Source organism: Gossypium arboreum, chromosome 2, assembly GCF_025698485.1.
Source record: "Gossypium arboreum isolate Shixiya-1 chromosome 2, ASM2569848v2, whole genome shotgun sequence".
NCBI classification, from domain to species: domain Eukaryota; kingdom Viridiplantae; phylum Streptophyta; class Magnoliopsida; order Malvales; family Malvaceae; genus Gossypium; species Gossypium arboreum.
The window spans coordinates 104,817,626-104,832,888 of NC_069071.1; positions in this window are offsets into that span (position 1 = coordinate 104,817,626).

Consider the following 15,263-nt stretch of genomic DNA (forward strand, 5'->3'; position numbering starts at 1 on the left):
AATAACCATAACCCCTGAAGGATTACCATCATGAATATGTTATTCAATTAACAATCATGCTACCAATTCCTAATATTAAACACATACCATACACAACCTAACATGACCACTACCTTGTATCACCTACTAAATTAACCATAACATATTTCAACATCATTAAAGATACCATATCAAACTAATGCCTAAACAAGAGCACAAACATTACCATACCCAATTAGTACAACAAGAAACATAATTTGCCAATTCAAAACCATATAAGCTTAATTTCAAATCAACTAACTTATTAACCTTAACCATATCAAACCCTATATACATGCCACCACCAAAATGACTTAGAGACCAAAAACTTCGAAAAGAAAGTCTAGATAGTGTGAGTATTGAAGCTGATCCATTTGAACCATTCCACAAAATGTAAACTACAAAAAACAAACCAAAACAAGTAAGCTTATGAAGCTTAGTAAGTCCGTAGTCAAAATTTAAATTTAACTTACCGTAACTTATAACTCATCACTAATTAACTTAAATAAATTAAAATCCTGACAACCGTTTCCAGAAAAAAAAACACACCTCATTAGTACCATAATATTCAAACATGTAAATCAATATCCATAATGGCTCAAATCAAAACAATTCATTTATCCACACATATTCTTATATATTCTAAAAAATCATTTTGCATAATTTTAAACTCATAGAATGATTTTACATTTAATCATAAAGTTTCATGGCTTGTTGAACTATAGAAAATTACCGGATACTCAGGTTTCCTCCAAAATACACCAGAGAGCATCAAAATGCTAACAAAGGTACCGAAGTGCAATCCCGTACAAACACACGTACTAACCCTATTGGCATACCAATTTTATCCTAACAGTTTACTACATTCAACCAAGCATTATACTTAAATTCGTTACATTTATAGATATCCATCATTCAGAGGCACTTCATTATTTTTGTACACATACTATAAAACTGTTACATTCATTTCAATAATGTGCAACCACAAGAATTTCCACCACCAAACATTCATTCTAATATCTACTTATTTGCAACATGTAATAGTATATAGGTAATTAATGAAATTTCACATATATACAATTAAATAGTAAACAGTAACAACCTGCTTTTCAGTGGTGTCGGAAACAGTGATTTCAGAGCCACAAATCTGATTAGTAAGTTCGTAAATATTATTATTTAATATTGACGAGTCAAATATAGTTTTAAAAGGGTTTTTGATTTGGTAATTTATGTCTTATAAATGATTTATTAAGTTCAAGTGGTAAGACCCTAAGGTCAAGTTGTTTTAGAAAATGAGCCATCGGGACCTCATTTTTATAAATTGAGCCGTAAATATTTTATAAATATTTAGAGAGTGTCATTAAGGTGGCATTAAAGTTTCATTAAGAAATTTTAACGTTTCGATAGTTAATTAATTAAAAGGACTAAATTGTAAAGAATGTAAATTTTGATCACTATTATATTTGAATGATTAAATAGCTTAATTATTATAAGTGGAAGGATTAAAATTGTAAACATACCATTTTTAATTAGTGGGACGGAAAAATGACTTTAAAATTTTGTTTTATTCATGTTTAAATGTTAAAAATAATTAAAATAAAAGAATGAAAAGTAAAAATATAAGAAAACATAGTGGTTTTCTTCTACAAGGGGTTTTATTCATCATCGAATGTCCATTGAAATGAAGCTAGGTATAGCCATTGTTAAATTTATGCATGTAAGTCTGATTTAGCTCCATTTTTAATAATTTTTATATTTTTAAGATCGTTGCAACTAGGTCCAACTAGCCCGTATCTTCGATTTTCAAACTGTTAAAGATATTTAATGTTTCCATTGATGCATCTATGTTATGATAGATCTTAAATGATGAATTTGAAGTGTTGGTTGACATTTATAAGTGTTTTGTTAAGTGATTTTGATGGATTTGTTGATCAGGGACTAACTTGTTAAAATAGTATAAATACAAGGATTTTTTTGAGGAATTTTTGTATAAATGGGCTGTATTATGAACCATCAATAATCGGATGTTATTAATTTGCAATAAAATTGGTTAATTTTCATGTTTTATGCTCAGAGACTAAATTGAATAAAAATGAAAAGTTAGGGACAATTTTGTAAAAATGTCAAAAACTGACTAAATTGTATGAAATAATTTTTTTACTATCTAAATTAATAAATTGAATAAAATTATTAATTTAGATCAATATCGAGTGGAAAATCGAGGAGCATGGAAAAATAACAAGTAGCCCCTGTATTTTGACATTTTTGCAATTTGGCCAGGTAAATTCGTACAGTTAAAATTTAAAATTTATATACATAGGTGATTAGTATTATATGATATAATATATATGTTCCATTGTTGGAAATGAATCATTATCTGAGTTATAATATTGAATTTAATGTTCGGTTTGAATTGAATGCGGGATAGAGTGCATTAGTGTTTTGGTGTGTTACGGGGTTTTGGAGTGGAGATGGTATTGGAGGGTGATAATACTCTAGAACGACAAATTTTTAAGTGCTAATTGCATGTTTATTTTGAGTATGACCATACTAATTTAAGCTATTTATGGTCTTTTATCTTCCAGGGGCTAAATTAAAGGCTAAAGGAAATTTAAGGGAAAAAAGTGAAAATTTGAAGATACAATGGGCCAACACGCGACATAGGGAAAAAGGTAGTGCCAAAAATGCAAGTATAGAAGACATAAGGGAAAAAGTGCAAAAGAAGAGATTTAATAGTACAAGACTCTATTTAATGTTTAATTATCTTAGGATAATTATTAAGGATTATTATTTAGATTTAATTTTAGGATTTATTATCATTTATCTTTAATTATATTTATTTATTTGTATTTATCTTTTAGAATTTAATTAGGAATAGGCTAGGTTTCTTAGTACTATAAATAGGGGATGAAGTGACACAAATTTGATGCATCTTTTGCTGTAAACATTCTCTCCCCCATAAATTTAGTCTTATTGTTCTTTCCATATTTTCTTTAATAAAATTCTCTTTTCATTATATTTATTTATTTTTTCCCAAAAATCATGAGCCACTAAATCTATCTAGCTGAAGGTTCTCAAAATTCCCCAAAAAGGGTTCTTGAGGCTTAGAATCCGTACTTAGCCTTCTCGACGAATATTCATTACTTCTCCATATTACGGGGCTGACGCTTCCGTCCATGTCCCTTAAAAGGTGATCTTTTCAATGTCTGAAAAGGCAACCGCTTTGTATGTTTTGGGAAAGTTGCATACTCGGTTCGTGAGCTTAATGCATCAGAGGTTGGTGAGCCCAAGAGGCAAAATGGCATGGATTCTCCATTGAGAAGTGATGATCTAGCAAAAGATAATCCCATAGAAGCGATTGTTGGCTAGAGTCAGGTTCCGCTAATTTGTAAGTCTAAATTCTTTGAGCTGGTGGTCGTAGGCGTCCTCTTCCACTATAACTGGCTTATTCTATTTGAGAAGGATCACCTAAAAGCCGAGGATTGAACCCAATGCGGATCGAGACAATCGGAGGCTGGAATATCTTTATAAGAACACATTTTCCTCAACTTTATTTATTTCTATTATTTTTAATTTTCGAAATCCTAATCAAAACTTTTAATTATGTTTTTATTTTATTTTTCCAGATCAAAACTTTTAATTCTATTTTTGTTTATTTCTTTTCCAGGAACAAGTAATTGTGAAAATCCAGTCCCTAAGGATTGACACTACTTCCCTTATACTATTTTTTTATTATTTTCAATATTTTATAGGGATAATATATTTTTGGTGCTCTCAACGATAGAATCAAATTTTGGCATCGTTGTTGGGGATCGGTAACATACTAATCTTGTTTTTTATTTCTTATGATCAGATCTGCTCCAGGTACTCTTGCGTTTGATTCAGAGATAGAGAAGACTGCGAAAGCCAATCGCAAGGAAACAAAGTTACGCAAAAAGTAGTCAGGAGTGGTCGGGACTTAGAGTAACCCACCACCAGAAGTCGGAATCGACGATGAAGTAGAGTCTAGGGTTAACGGAAACCCTACTCAAACATTTGAAAGTGAAAATGTAGAAGTCGATTCCTCAGAAGAAGTGCTTAACACTAAGGTTAACTAAAACCCAAATCTAGCACATCAATCAATGGCTCAAACAATTCGACAACTGGTCGAAGCTCTAGCAGAACAACCACCATTATGCATCGTGTATCTTACTATGGATATTGATTTTGAATTAAAGTTAGGTTTAATCCAACTTCGTCCAAATTTTCATGGGTTGCAAAATGAAAATCCCTACAAACATCTGAAAGAGTTTCATATGGTTTGTCTTAACATGAAACCTTAGGGGGTAACTGAGGATCAAATTAAACTGCGTGCTTTTCCTTTTTCCCTAGCAAATTCAGCTAGGGAATGACTATTTTACTTACCTCTTGGATCTATTACAACTTGAGCTTATCTTGTTTTTTTCTTAACAGGTTTTTTCTAGCGTCACGAGGAGTAGAGTCTCTTTATGACTATTGAGAGTGATTTAAGAAGCTATGTGCGAGCTGCCCACAACACAGTATAACGGAACAATCTCTTCTCTAATATTTTTATGAAGGCTTGAAACCCATAGAGATGAACATGGTAGACGCCGCTAGTGGAGGAGCATTGGTCAACATGACTCCCCAACAAGAAAGAGACTTGATATCTATGATGGTTGCAAATACTCAGCAATTTTGAGCCAATCCTGAACCCCCTAGAAGGGTTCACCAGCTAAGTAATTCAACCTTAGAAGATAAAGTTGATAGACTTACTAATATTGTGAATTCTCTTGTTGCAGAAAAAGCCAAACCAGCCTGAGTATGCGGAATATGTGCTACACCTGAACATACAACTGATGCATGTCCCAGTTTGTATGATGATACTATGGCTCATTTCGACGTTGTGGGAAATTTCCCTGGGCCATTATAGAGGCAATATGACCCCTACGCTAATACCTACAACCCAGGATGGAAGGACCGTCCCAACTTAAATTCTGGGGCTAATCCACAGTATAACCAGTCATACCAAAATTGGGTTCCACAATAGCCACGAGATTCAGGTAATTCTTTAGAAACCATGGTCAATAAATTAACAGCTAATATGCTTGTGTAACAGCCCGATTTTGGGCCTAGTCAGAACAGTGGTTTCGAGACCACAAATCTAAAGTTAGAGAAATCATTTTATTATTATTTTGGTGTTATAGCATGATTATATTAGCGCATGAAAAATTCGGTGAATTAATTTTAGCGTTTGTGAACCTAATTGCGAAGAGGGATAAAATCGCATAAATGGGAAAAGTTACGATTTGCTAGTCAAAGGTGTTAAATAGATAGAGAGCCATAATTGAAGGCCTTTAAAGTGCAATTAGACCCCCTTAAAGAGGCATGGCCGACCATAGGGACAAGAAAATCAATGGGTCAAATGGTTAGGTAAATTGATGACCTAATGTATGATAAAATAATACCCTAAGAGACTAGCCTTCATCTTTTTCATTTTTCCTTTCTCCTTCACCAAAATTTTCAGCTATTTTAAGGGTTTTGGAAGCTTGAAATTCAACCATTCGTCTCTCTCTCAAGTAAGTGATTTAGATGCCTATTTTTGATAATTTGGTACTTTTGGAACCCTTATGGCATGAGCTAGCTAATGGGGGGACCATTTTGCAAAATGGTTTATAGTCTAGGGATTTGACATGAAAGGATTTATGATGTTTACTGAGTTTTTATGGAAGAAAATAAATCTTAGTTGTGTAGTAGACAACTTTTGTGAAAGAACTTTTCATGGAAACCCTAATAGGACTATTCTGTAAAGTTTACAAAAATATAAAGTAATGTTGTATAATAATGGAAATTTTGGGTCACTATAAGAGTAAAACGGATTCAGCTAGGCTTAAGGCTTGAAGAAATTCGATAAAAATCGATTTTTGAACCTAGGGGTAAAATGGTCATTTTGTAAAAGTCTAAGGGCAAAATGGTCATTTTGCCCAAAATGTGAATGCATGATTGCTTAAATTTATTCAGAGATTAAATGAGTGAATTTTTATTATTTTAGATCAAGAAACATGAAAATCAGACTTGGACAGGGGGGAAAGCCAAGCAAGTAGAGTAAATCGTCTAGTCACCTACATTTTGTAATGTGAGGTAAGTTGTATGTTAATAATGCAACTATATTGCTATGATGTATGATTGAATTGACACTGCATAAATTGTTTGATTGTGATTATGAGAATGTATGTAGAAAAATTAATGTATTAAAGACCTCTAGTTGAACATTTGGAATAGACTTAGATATTCGTACCATGACATTGGGTGGTATGTGAGCCAGTGTAAGACATGTCTGGGACATGCATCAGCCACGATATGAGAGCCAGTGTAAGACATGTCTGGGACATGCATCGGCCTCGGGATATTCAAGCTAGTGTAAGACCTATCTGGGACATAGTGTCAGCTTATTGTTTGTCAGCGTAAGACCTGTCTGGGACATGTCATCGACACTGATAGATGAGAGCCAGTGTAAGACTTGTCTGGGACACGGCATCGAATTTAATGTACTAGCCAGTGTAAGACCATGCCTGAGACATGACGTCAGCATCTTATCCCATGTTTGGGGTTATTGAGTATCCTGTGATATTCCAAATAGTTCAATAAAAGATTCATCAATATATCGAAATGAGAGAAGTTATGACCATGTGGTGAGTGGTCAGGTACCTACTTGAAATGTATGAGATGTCGACTCAATATATGCTATATGAATTGCATTGGATGGTGATAAGTAAGTTGAACTTATGTCTATTTATTGTATTCATGGACAAGCTATGAAATGTTATGAGCATATTATTGTCTGATAAATAGGTGATGTTTATTTTCATACAACTTACTATGCTTTATACTTACCCCTTTTCATTTCCATTTTCTTATAGTGTTACCAAAGTAGCTTGTAGATCATTGCCTATGTCGGAGAGGTCAGTCACACTATCATTTGAAGCACTTGGTATAGTTAGTTCTTTTATTTTGATATGGCATGTATAGGATCTTTTAATTTTGTTTTAGTGTCACATTGTTTTGGGCCAAATGTGTTGGCTTACTTTAGTATTTGACTCATTTTGTATAAGGCCATGAAAATGGCCAATATTGAAAATTGTTCTATGAATACAAAAAGGTCTTTCATGAATGAGAAATTGTTGGTATGGTTGACCATGTGAATTTCAATGTTGGATAGCAAAATGCATGAATTGCTTGCTTAAACATATGTGAAATGTGTAGAGATCTTAGTTATGGTTGCTCGATCGAGAAATCATGTCATGTTAGACTTTGGTATGATAGTTGGTATTATATTTTGTTTCAGGGTGGCAAAGGGCTTGGTAGATAGCCTTATATCGTTCACAAGGGTAGACACACAGGCGTGTGTCTAGGCCGTGTGTGATGCACGGTTATCCTCATGGGCGTGTTGTTTGACCGTGTGTCCCCCGCACCTCAAATTTGCAAGTCAGTATGCATGGTAGTAAATACACGAGCAGAGACACGGCCGTATGACTCAACCGTGTGGAAGACACAGCCTCTGGCCACGGGCATGTGCCTTGGCTGTGTGCCCCTAATTTGTTGTTGACGTCAGAAACAAAATGTCAAGGTTTTTAGACACGGGTTAAGACACGGGCGTGTCGTGGCCGTGTGAGGGACACGGGTCATGGACACGGGCATGTGTCAGGCCATGTGAAAACCCTTGTAGGTTTGAATTTAGAATTTAATTCACACAGACTTAGGACACGGACGTGTCCCCTTATGCTTAGGCCGTGTGAACCACACGGATCTTTGGCACGGCCATGTCAACAGGGCCACATGGACGTGTTGCCCTTTCACACGGGCGTGTGCCCTGTTCCAACTGACATTTTCTAAAGTTTTCATAAGCGATTGAATTAATCCCAGACCGTTTTTAAAGTGTGATTTGGGCCTCGTAGGCCCATATTAGGAATCAACAGACTATGAAAGGAAAGTTATAATTTGACCTAGTTTTTAAATTTCAGAAAAGATTGAATGCATGCGTTTAAGTCAGGTAATGCCTCATGCCCAGCTCCGGTCTCAGACTCCAGTGAGGGATGTTACATTTAGTGGTATCAGAGCTATGATTTACTCGATTTTAGGACTAACCTAGCATGAGTACGAGTCTAGCTATAAATGCCATAATTGTATATTGATAGTGTGGTGAATCTTGACAAAATAAATTGTGTTTTTATATATAGTAAATGGATCCTAATGTGGATACGGCGGATGACGTGAAAAGTAATGCACCGACTCTCGCTGAAGGGATCGGGCCAGTTGATAGTGGGCCCGTGACAATGAGTCAGGGCAGAGGGGCTAGAGAAGCTTACCTCCATATGATAGACACTTGGTACTCGGAGTTTATTCGTGCGAATCCGAATACTCCACCTCCCCCACCTCCCCCAATTCTTCAACCTATTCATATAGCTCCTCAAGGAGCAAAAATGGCTAGAAGAGAGAAACCTTCAGTAGATAGATCCGTAAGCATGGGGCCGAGGAATTTCGAGCAAATATTGATGGTTGGAAAATACCGTTAGGGTATTTGATGAATTGTTGTGCACGCCCGAGGAGTGTATGAAGTGTGTATGAAATGTGTAATTTCACTCCTACGAGACTCGACCTATCAATGGTAGAATACCCTTGTGTCAGTGGTACCGAGAGAGAGAGTAACTTAGGATTTCTTCTAGGAGAAGTTCCGTAACAAGTACATTAGTCAAAGGTTCATAGATCAAAAGAGGAAAGAATTCCTTGAGTTGAAGCAAGGCTGTATGACGGTGACTGAGTACAAGTGTGAGTTTGTAAGGTTCAACAAATATGCATGAGAGTGCATATCTACAAAATCCATTATGTGCAAGAGGTTTGAAGATGGTCTAAACGAAGACATCCATTTATTAGCTGGTATTTTAGAGTTGAGGGAGTTTGTGGTACTTGTCGAGAGAGTTTGCAAGGCCAAAGAATTGGCCAAAAATAAGAGAAAAGCTGACATTGAGTCTCGTGACTCAAAGAAAAGACAGATGGGGAAATCATATCAAACTTCATCCAAGAGATTGAGAGAGTTTCCTACTCTATCAAACGCGTCAGTGGGGTTCTCAAGCAAAAGCAAGAATAAGTAGTACACGGTGACAAAAGCCCAAGCCACTTCTATCGCAAGTGTTGGTAGTGCTCGCCCGAATATACCAGGATGTTGACAGTGCGGCAGACATCATTTCAGTAAGTACCGAGGTAATGAAAGAGGCTGCTTTAAATGTGGGTCATTAGACCATTTTATTTGTAGCTGTCTTAAAATGGTCGAGAAAGATAAAGATCAAAATGTGATATCGGGTAATGCTCCTTCAAGGGGTAGACCACATAAGAACCCGAGAAGTGGGGCTAGCAATAAAGGTGCACTTAGAGATGCTACTGTGAGGTCCGAGGGCAGAGCACCTGCAATGACTTATGCTATACGTGCCCGTGAAGAGGCAGAATTCCCTGATGTGATTACGGGTACCTTTTCTATCCATAATATATCTGTTATTGCTTTGATTGACCCGGGGTCTACCCATTCTTATATTTGTATGGAATTGATACCCCGTATGAACATGCTAATTAAGTCCACTGAATTTGTGGTAAAAGTTTCCAACCCGTTAGGCAAACATGTATTAGTTGACCAAGTATATAGAAATTTCCCTTTGACAATTAGAGGTCATTGTTTTCCGGCTAACTTGATGTTATTGCCGTTTAATGAATTTGATGTAATCCTTGGAATGGATTGGTTAACTTCTCACGGTGTTGTGGTAGACTGTGAGAGGAAAGTTATTAAGTTGAAGTGTGAAAGCGGGGATGTTCTTCGGGTTGAATTGGGTAGAACGGATAACTTACCTGTGGTGATATCGTCCATGTCAGCAGTGAGATATTTGAGAAAAGGATATGAAGCTTATCTCACTTTTTTATTGAATACTCAAGCATCTGAATTGAAGATCAAGTCAGTACTAGTGGTATGTGAGTTCTGAGATGTGTTTCCAGAGGAATTACCCGGATTGCCTCCAGTAAGGCAAGTTGAAATCGGGATTAAGTTAGACCCCGGTACGACACCCATCTCCATTTCTCCTTATAGGATGGCTCCAATGGAGTTAAAAGAATTGAAAGTCCAGTTACAAGAGTTAACGAATAAAGGTTTTGTGAGACTGAGCTATTCTCCGTGGGGTGCTTTGGTACTCTTTGTGAAAAAGAAAGACGGTTCGATGAGGTTATGTATAGATTACAAACAACTCAACAAAGTGACAGTAAAGAACAAGTACCCCTTGCCAAGGATCGACAATTTGTTTAACCAATTGAAAGGAGTCACCGTGTTTTCCAATATAGACTTGAGGTCCAGTTATTACCAGCTCAAAGTAAAGGAGCAAGATGTACCGAAAATCGCGTTTAAGACGAGGTATGGGCACTATGAGTTCCTTGTCATGCCCTTCGGTTTAACAAATGCCCCTGTGGTATGAACCGCTTTTTCTGTCCGTATTTGGATAAGTTTGTGGTGGTTTTTATCGATGATATATTGATTTATTCTCGAGATGCGAGTAAACACACGAAACACTTGGGAACTGTGAACCACACTGGCTTTTGCCACGGCTAGGTCAATAGGGCCATACGGGGTGTTGCCATGTTCGAAGTGACATTTTCCAAAGTTTTCATAAGTGATCGAATTAATCCCAGACCGTTTCCAAAGTGTGATTTAGGCCTCGTAGGCCCATATTAGGAATCGACAGACTATGAAGGGAAAGTTTTAATTTGACTTAGTTTTTACATTTCAGAAAAGATTGAATGCATGCGTTTAAGTTAGGTAATGCCTCGTGCCCAGCTCCTGTCTAGGACTATGGTAAGGGGTGTTACAGCTCCGGTCTAGGACTATGCGTTTAAGTTAGGAGTGTTACATAAACAATGATATAATCATAAAAAAACATATATCTACATATCATTACACTATGAACTTACCTAATATATATCAACGATTGACTCGTAGGGACTATTTCGCAATTTTTTTCTTTTCCTCGGTTATTCTCTGTACGAATCAAATCTTGATATATAATAATTAAATTCAATCCTATCAAATTCAAATACATATCCCAACTCAATTTTATGCATATGACCATTAAATTTTCATTATGTACACATTTTTCCTAAATTTTTATATTTCTCACAATTTAGTTCCTAAACCTAAAATTCCAAATTTTAGCAAAATTTCACAAATACCCAAGCTAGACAAATTCATTTCCTTACTAGGATAGTTCATATTTATTAAAAATTCACAAAAATTCCATGTCAATTTTAACATTTCATCAAATTAGTCCTTTAACTAAAACTATAACAAAATACTTTACAATCTAGTCTTAATCAACAACCAATACTCAAATCCATCATTTAGCATAAAAAATAACAAAAATTCATCAATGGAAAATTAAAAATTCTTAATAGTTTCAAAAACGGAGGTACGGGTTAGCTAGACCTAGTTACTTATGTTTTTGTAACAAAAATTTACTTGTGTTTTATTTTATAATGTTTTTGTTATTTTTATCTTTATTTATAACATTAAAATTAATGTATAAAATGCATAAAAATTACCTACTAGCCGTCCCACTAAGTAATAATGGTGTATATACCACATATATCCTTCCACTTATGCTAACTATGCCATTTAATCATTAAAATTCAATAGCGATTAGGTTTTACATCTTTTGCGATTTAGTCCTTTAACTAATCAAACATTAAAATTCTAAACCAAACCTTCACATATCAAAATAATAACTCCATAAATATTTAATAATAATATTTACGAACTCGATTTTCAAAAAAAAGGTCCTAATGCCTCACTTTTCGAATCCACTTGATTTTCGGGACAACCACTTATATTTAACCATTAATTCAATTAGCTAAAATTCTTCAAATCAAAATTTAATATAAAGTTATAATGAAATCATATAATTTAAATACTAATTATTATGGATTTACTCGTCGAACTTGTGGTCCCGAAATCATTGTTTTCTACAGCACTGAAAATAGACTATTACAGATCGAGTCATCCAAGTCGATGGTCGGTTGCTTCTGTGGTAGGCGGGTGATGGTGGTGAACCTACGTAAAGAACTGCTTATTATGTCCTTCTGGGTTTCATTTTCTTTTCTCTCTTCCAATGGCGTCTTTTAGCTTTGAAAGGGTTTTTGGTGTGGAAGATGACCAATGACTTGCCAAAGCAAGTCCCTGATTCGATCCATGGTGTGTTTGGTTGTCAAAATCGTGCCCAGACATTGGGATGGGGATTAACAACGTAATGGTGATGAAAGGGAAAGAAAAAACCAAAAGGGAAAGGGATAAAGGAAGAGAGCGTATGTGGTTAAGTGAAGAAGAAGAAGATACAGTTTCGTATTTCAGAAAACAGAGAGAAGGTGGGATAAGTTCTATGCAAAATTAGTGCGCGGGTAAAAAGAAAACAAGGGTCAAAAGGGGTCTTGGGAATGCAACATGTGGTGATGCGCGAGTGACCAGCACTACCACATTAGCAAAATTTTAACGTCATTAAGCTCAGGTACCAAACTAGTTGACTGAAAAAAAAAAGTTTGGGTACCAATTTGGGACAAAAAAGCCATAAGTATCAATTTGGGAGAAGTGGATAAGTTCGTGTACTAATTTTATATTTAACCCTTTTCTTTTCAAGAATTTCTCTTGAGTTTTCTTTTAGAAAAGTTTTAACAATCTTTTCATATTGTAGGGGGATTACTTTTAAGCTTTTTCTTTCCAAGTTTTCTTTCTTGGGAAGGGAATTAGGTTCATTAGGATTGTGGATTCATTTGGTTTTCAAGGCTCCTTAGGACTTCTATACGTCACTTTCTATCTTTTCCATCTATCTTGTTTAGTTTATTTGTTAGTATGTTGTTTAATTGTTTCTAATCTTTAATTTGGATTATTTGTTCTTTTTCTATTTTTTATTTATTGTTTTAATTGTTCTCTTTTTAATTCTTAAATCTGATTTAGATTTTTTTACATTTCAGGTTATATCAAGCTCTAAATTCTCCTCCATTCATCTAGAGCCCTAGGCCAAATTCGCGACTTAGACAAACTTATGATCCTGTTTTGCGCACCCTCCCTTTATCAATTAGCCTAATCTTGATGATGTTATGGGATGTTGTGTGACAAACTCTTGTAGAGTTAATAGGATGGCCACAAAGCTGACAGTAGACAATATTTCGTGAAAACTTTTGTGATGAAAATTGTTGTTGTGAATTTCAACGAGGCCTTCATTGATTATTGTTTTAATTGGGAGGTGAAAAACGCCATTGTTGATTGCCAAAAGATGAATTGTTAAAGTTATTTGGTTGTTGACGACCATTGTTTTTGTTGGGCCGAAAATTACCTAAATTGAGTCATTTGAGAATAGAAACTATAACTAGAGGATTTTGTTTGCACTCTTCGTTTTTGAAAAAAAATCATTCTCAAGTAGTTTTTTTATACAGTTCTTCATAGTTGATAGTGCTTTCACGAGAACGGATGGTGGTAGAGATATCTTTGTACTCAAGCCAACACCTTGAAGAATCCTGACAACTAGTTGAACATTTAATTCAACGAGAACTGATTTAATTTCATAAAGATAATCAGTAACTAACCTATTTTCTTTGATGATGCGAGCAAGATGACCTTGGAGACTGATAATTTTGGTCTGCCATTTACTAGCAACTGTTGTGTGTAAAGATTGCCAAGCCTGATGCGTAGTGGTAGAGAGAGCTGCAGTGGAGTCAAGTGTAGGATTGACGGAGGCCAATTATAGCATTATGAATAAGTTTATCTTAACGGAACCACTGTTGATATGCGGGATTAGTTGTGGTGTGATTTTCATTGGTCAGAGTCTGAATTGGTGCAATTTTTGTTCCATCTAGATGACTAAAGAGGTTGTGACCATACATTAACATTTCTACTTGTGCTTTCCAAATCATGAAATTATGGCTCTCAGTTAATTTGATTGGTAGCTGAAAAGCATGACTGAATTGGACAATGGTATTGGTATCGGTTGTATTATCAAAATTAATAACTCTAGTATCATTCAATTTTAGGTGAGGCAGCAGGAAGGAAGAGAAAAAAAAGTTGAAGAGAAAAAAAGGGAAAAGGAAATCAGGTTTTGCTTCGTTTGAGCTTTTAAAGCTTTTATTACTGTAAAGAAATCGAGAATAAGGCAAAATAAAACATACTTCCATTTATTGAAATTAAAGTATTAATGGAGCAATACTTAACTAACAGTTCAAAACAAATCAACTAACAAAATATCCTAATAGATAATAATTCAAAATCTGGGTGGCTTTGGATGGGCAGTACGTTTACATGTGGTTAGTGTAAAAACAACAATAGTGATAAGATTAAATACTGTAACGTAAGATAAAAAGTAAATTAAATGCAGTGCACTGCACTCAATCGCCCATCCAAACCTATCCTTAAAAGTTTGCCAAAGTCATGTACTGTTAATCCTGACCAAGCCACTGACATCTTGTGGAGGTATGAAAGAAGCTTCGTGTGTGTTAAGTCAATACTAAAAAAATTTTCAAAAGAGAGAAAAATATGGAGAATGTTAAAAGTCAATCAAAGCCTTAAGAATAGAGTAGTAGTATCAAGTTTCTGCAAATTTCGTTTCTTGGTATTTCCTATTTCTACTGTAAACATCATAAAGACTGGCGGTGTTTTAACAACCATACATGTATTGGACAAATATTCGTAGCTTTAAAGCTAACATAAAGGCATAATTTTGCACAACCACTATACTCTTCATACTTTAAAATTTAGTATTTTTACTTTTAATTCTAAGAATTTAACCCCCCTCATCTTTAATTTAAAAATTAATTAATTTCCTTACTCAACGATGTACGGATTTTATTGTATATGTCAATTAAAATATACTAAAATTATTTTATAATTTTGTTGTAAATTTAATTTTATGATTGATAATATAAATAAATTTAAATTATTTTATATTTTTGAAATTATCTAAATTATATATATTGTACTTACATTTTACAAAATATATAACTTAAATGATACATAAAACACAGTATGATATTTTGTTACATTACTCTATATATCACTTATTAGTTGTGTATATTAAATTTATAATATTTTTATAATACTAATTTTTGTTTAAAATTTTAATGAATTTCTACAAAAGAAATATATATAGAGAGAGAGCATGTGTAATTATTATCTTTAA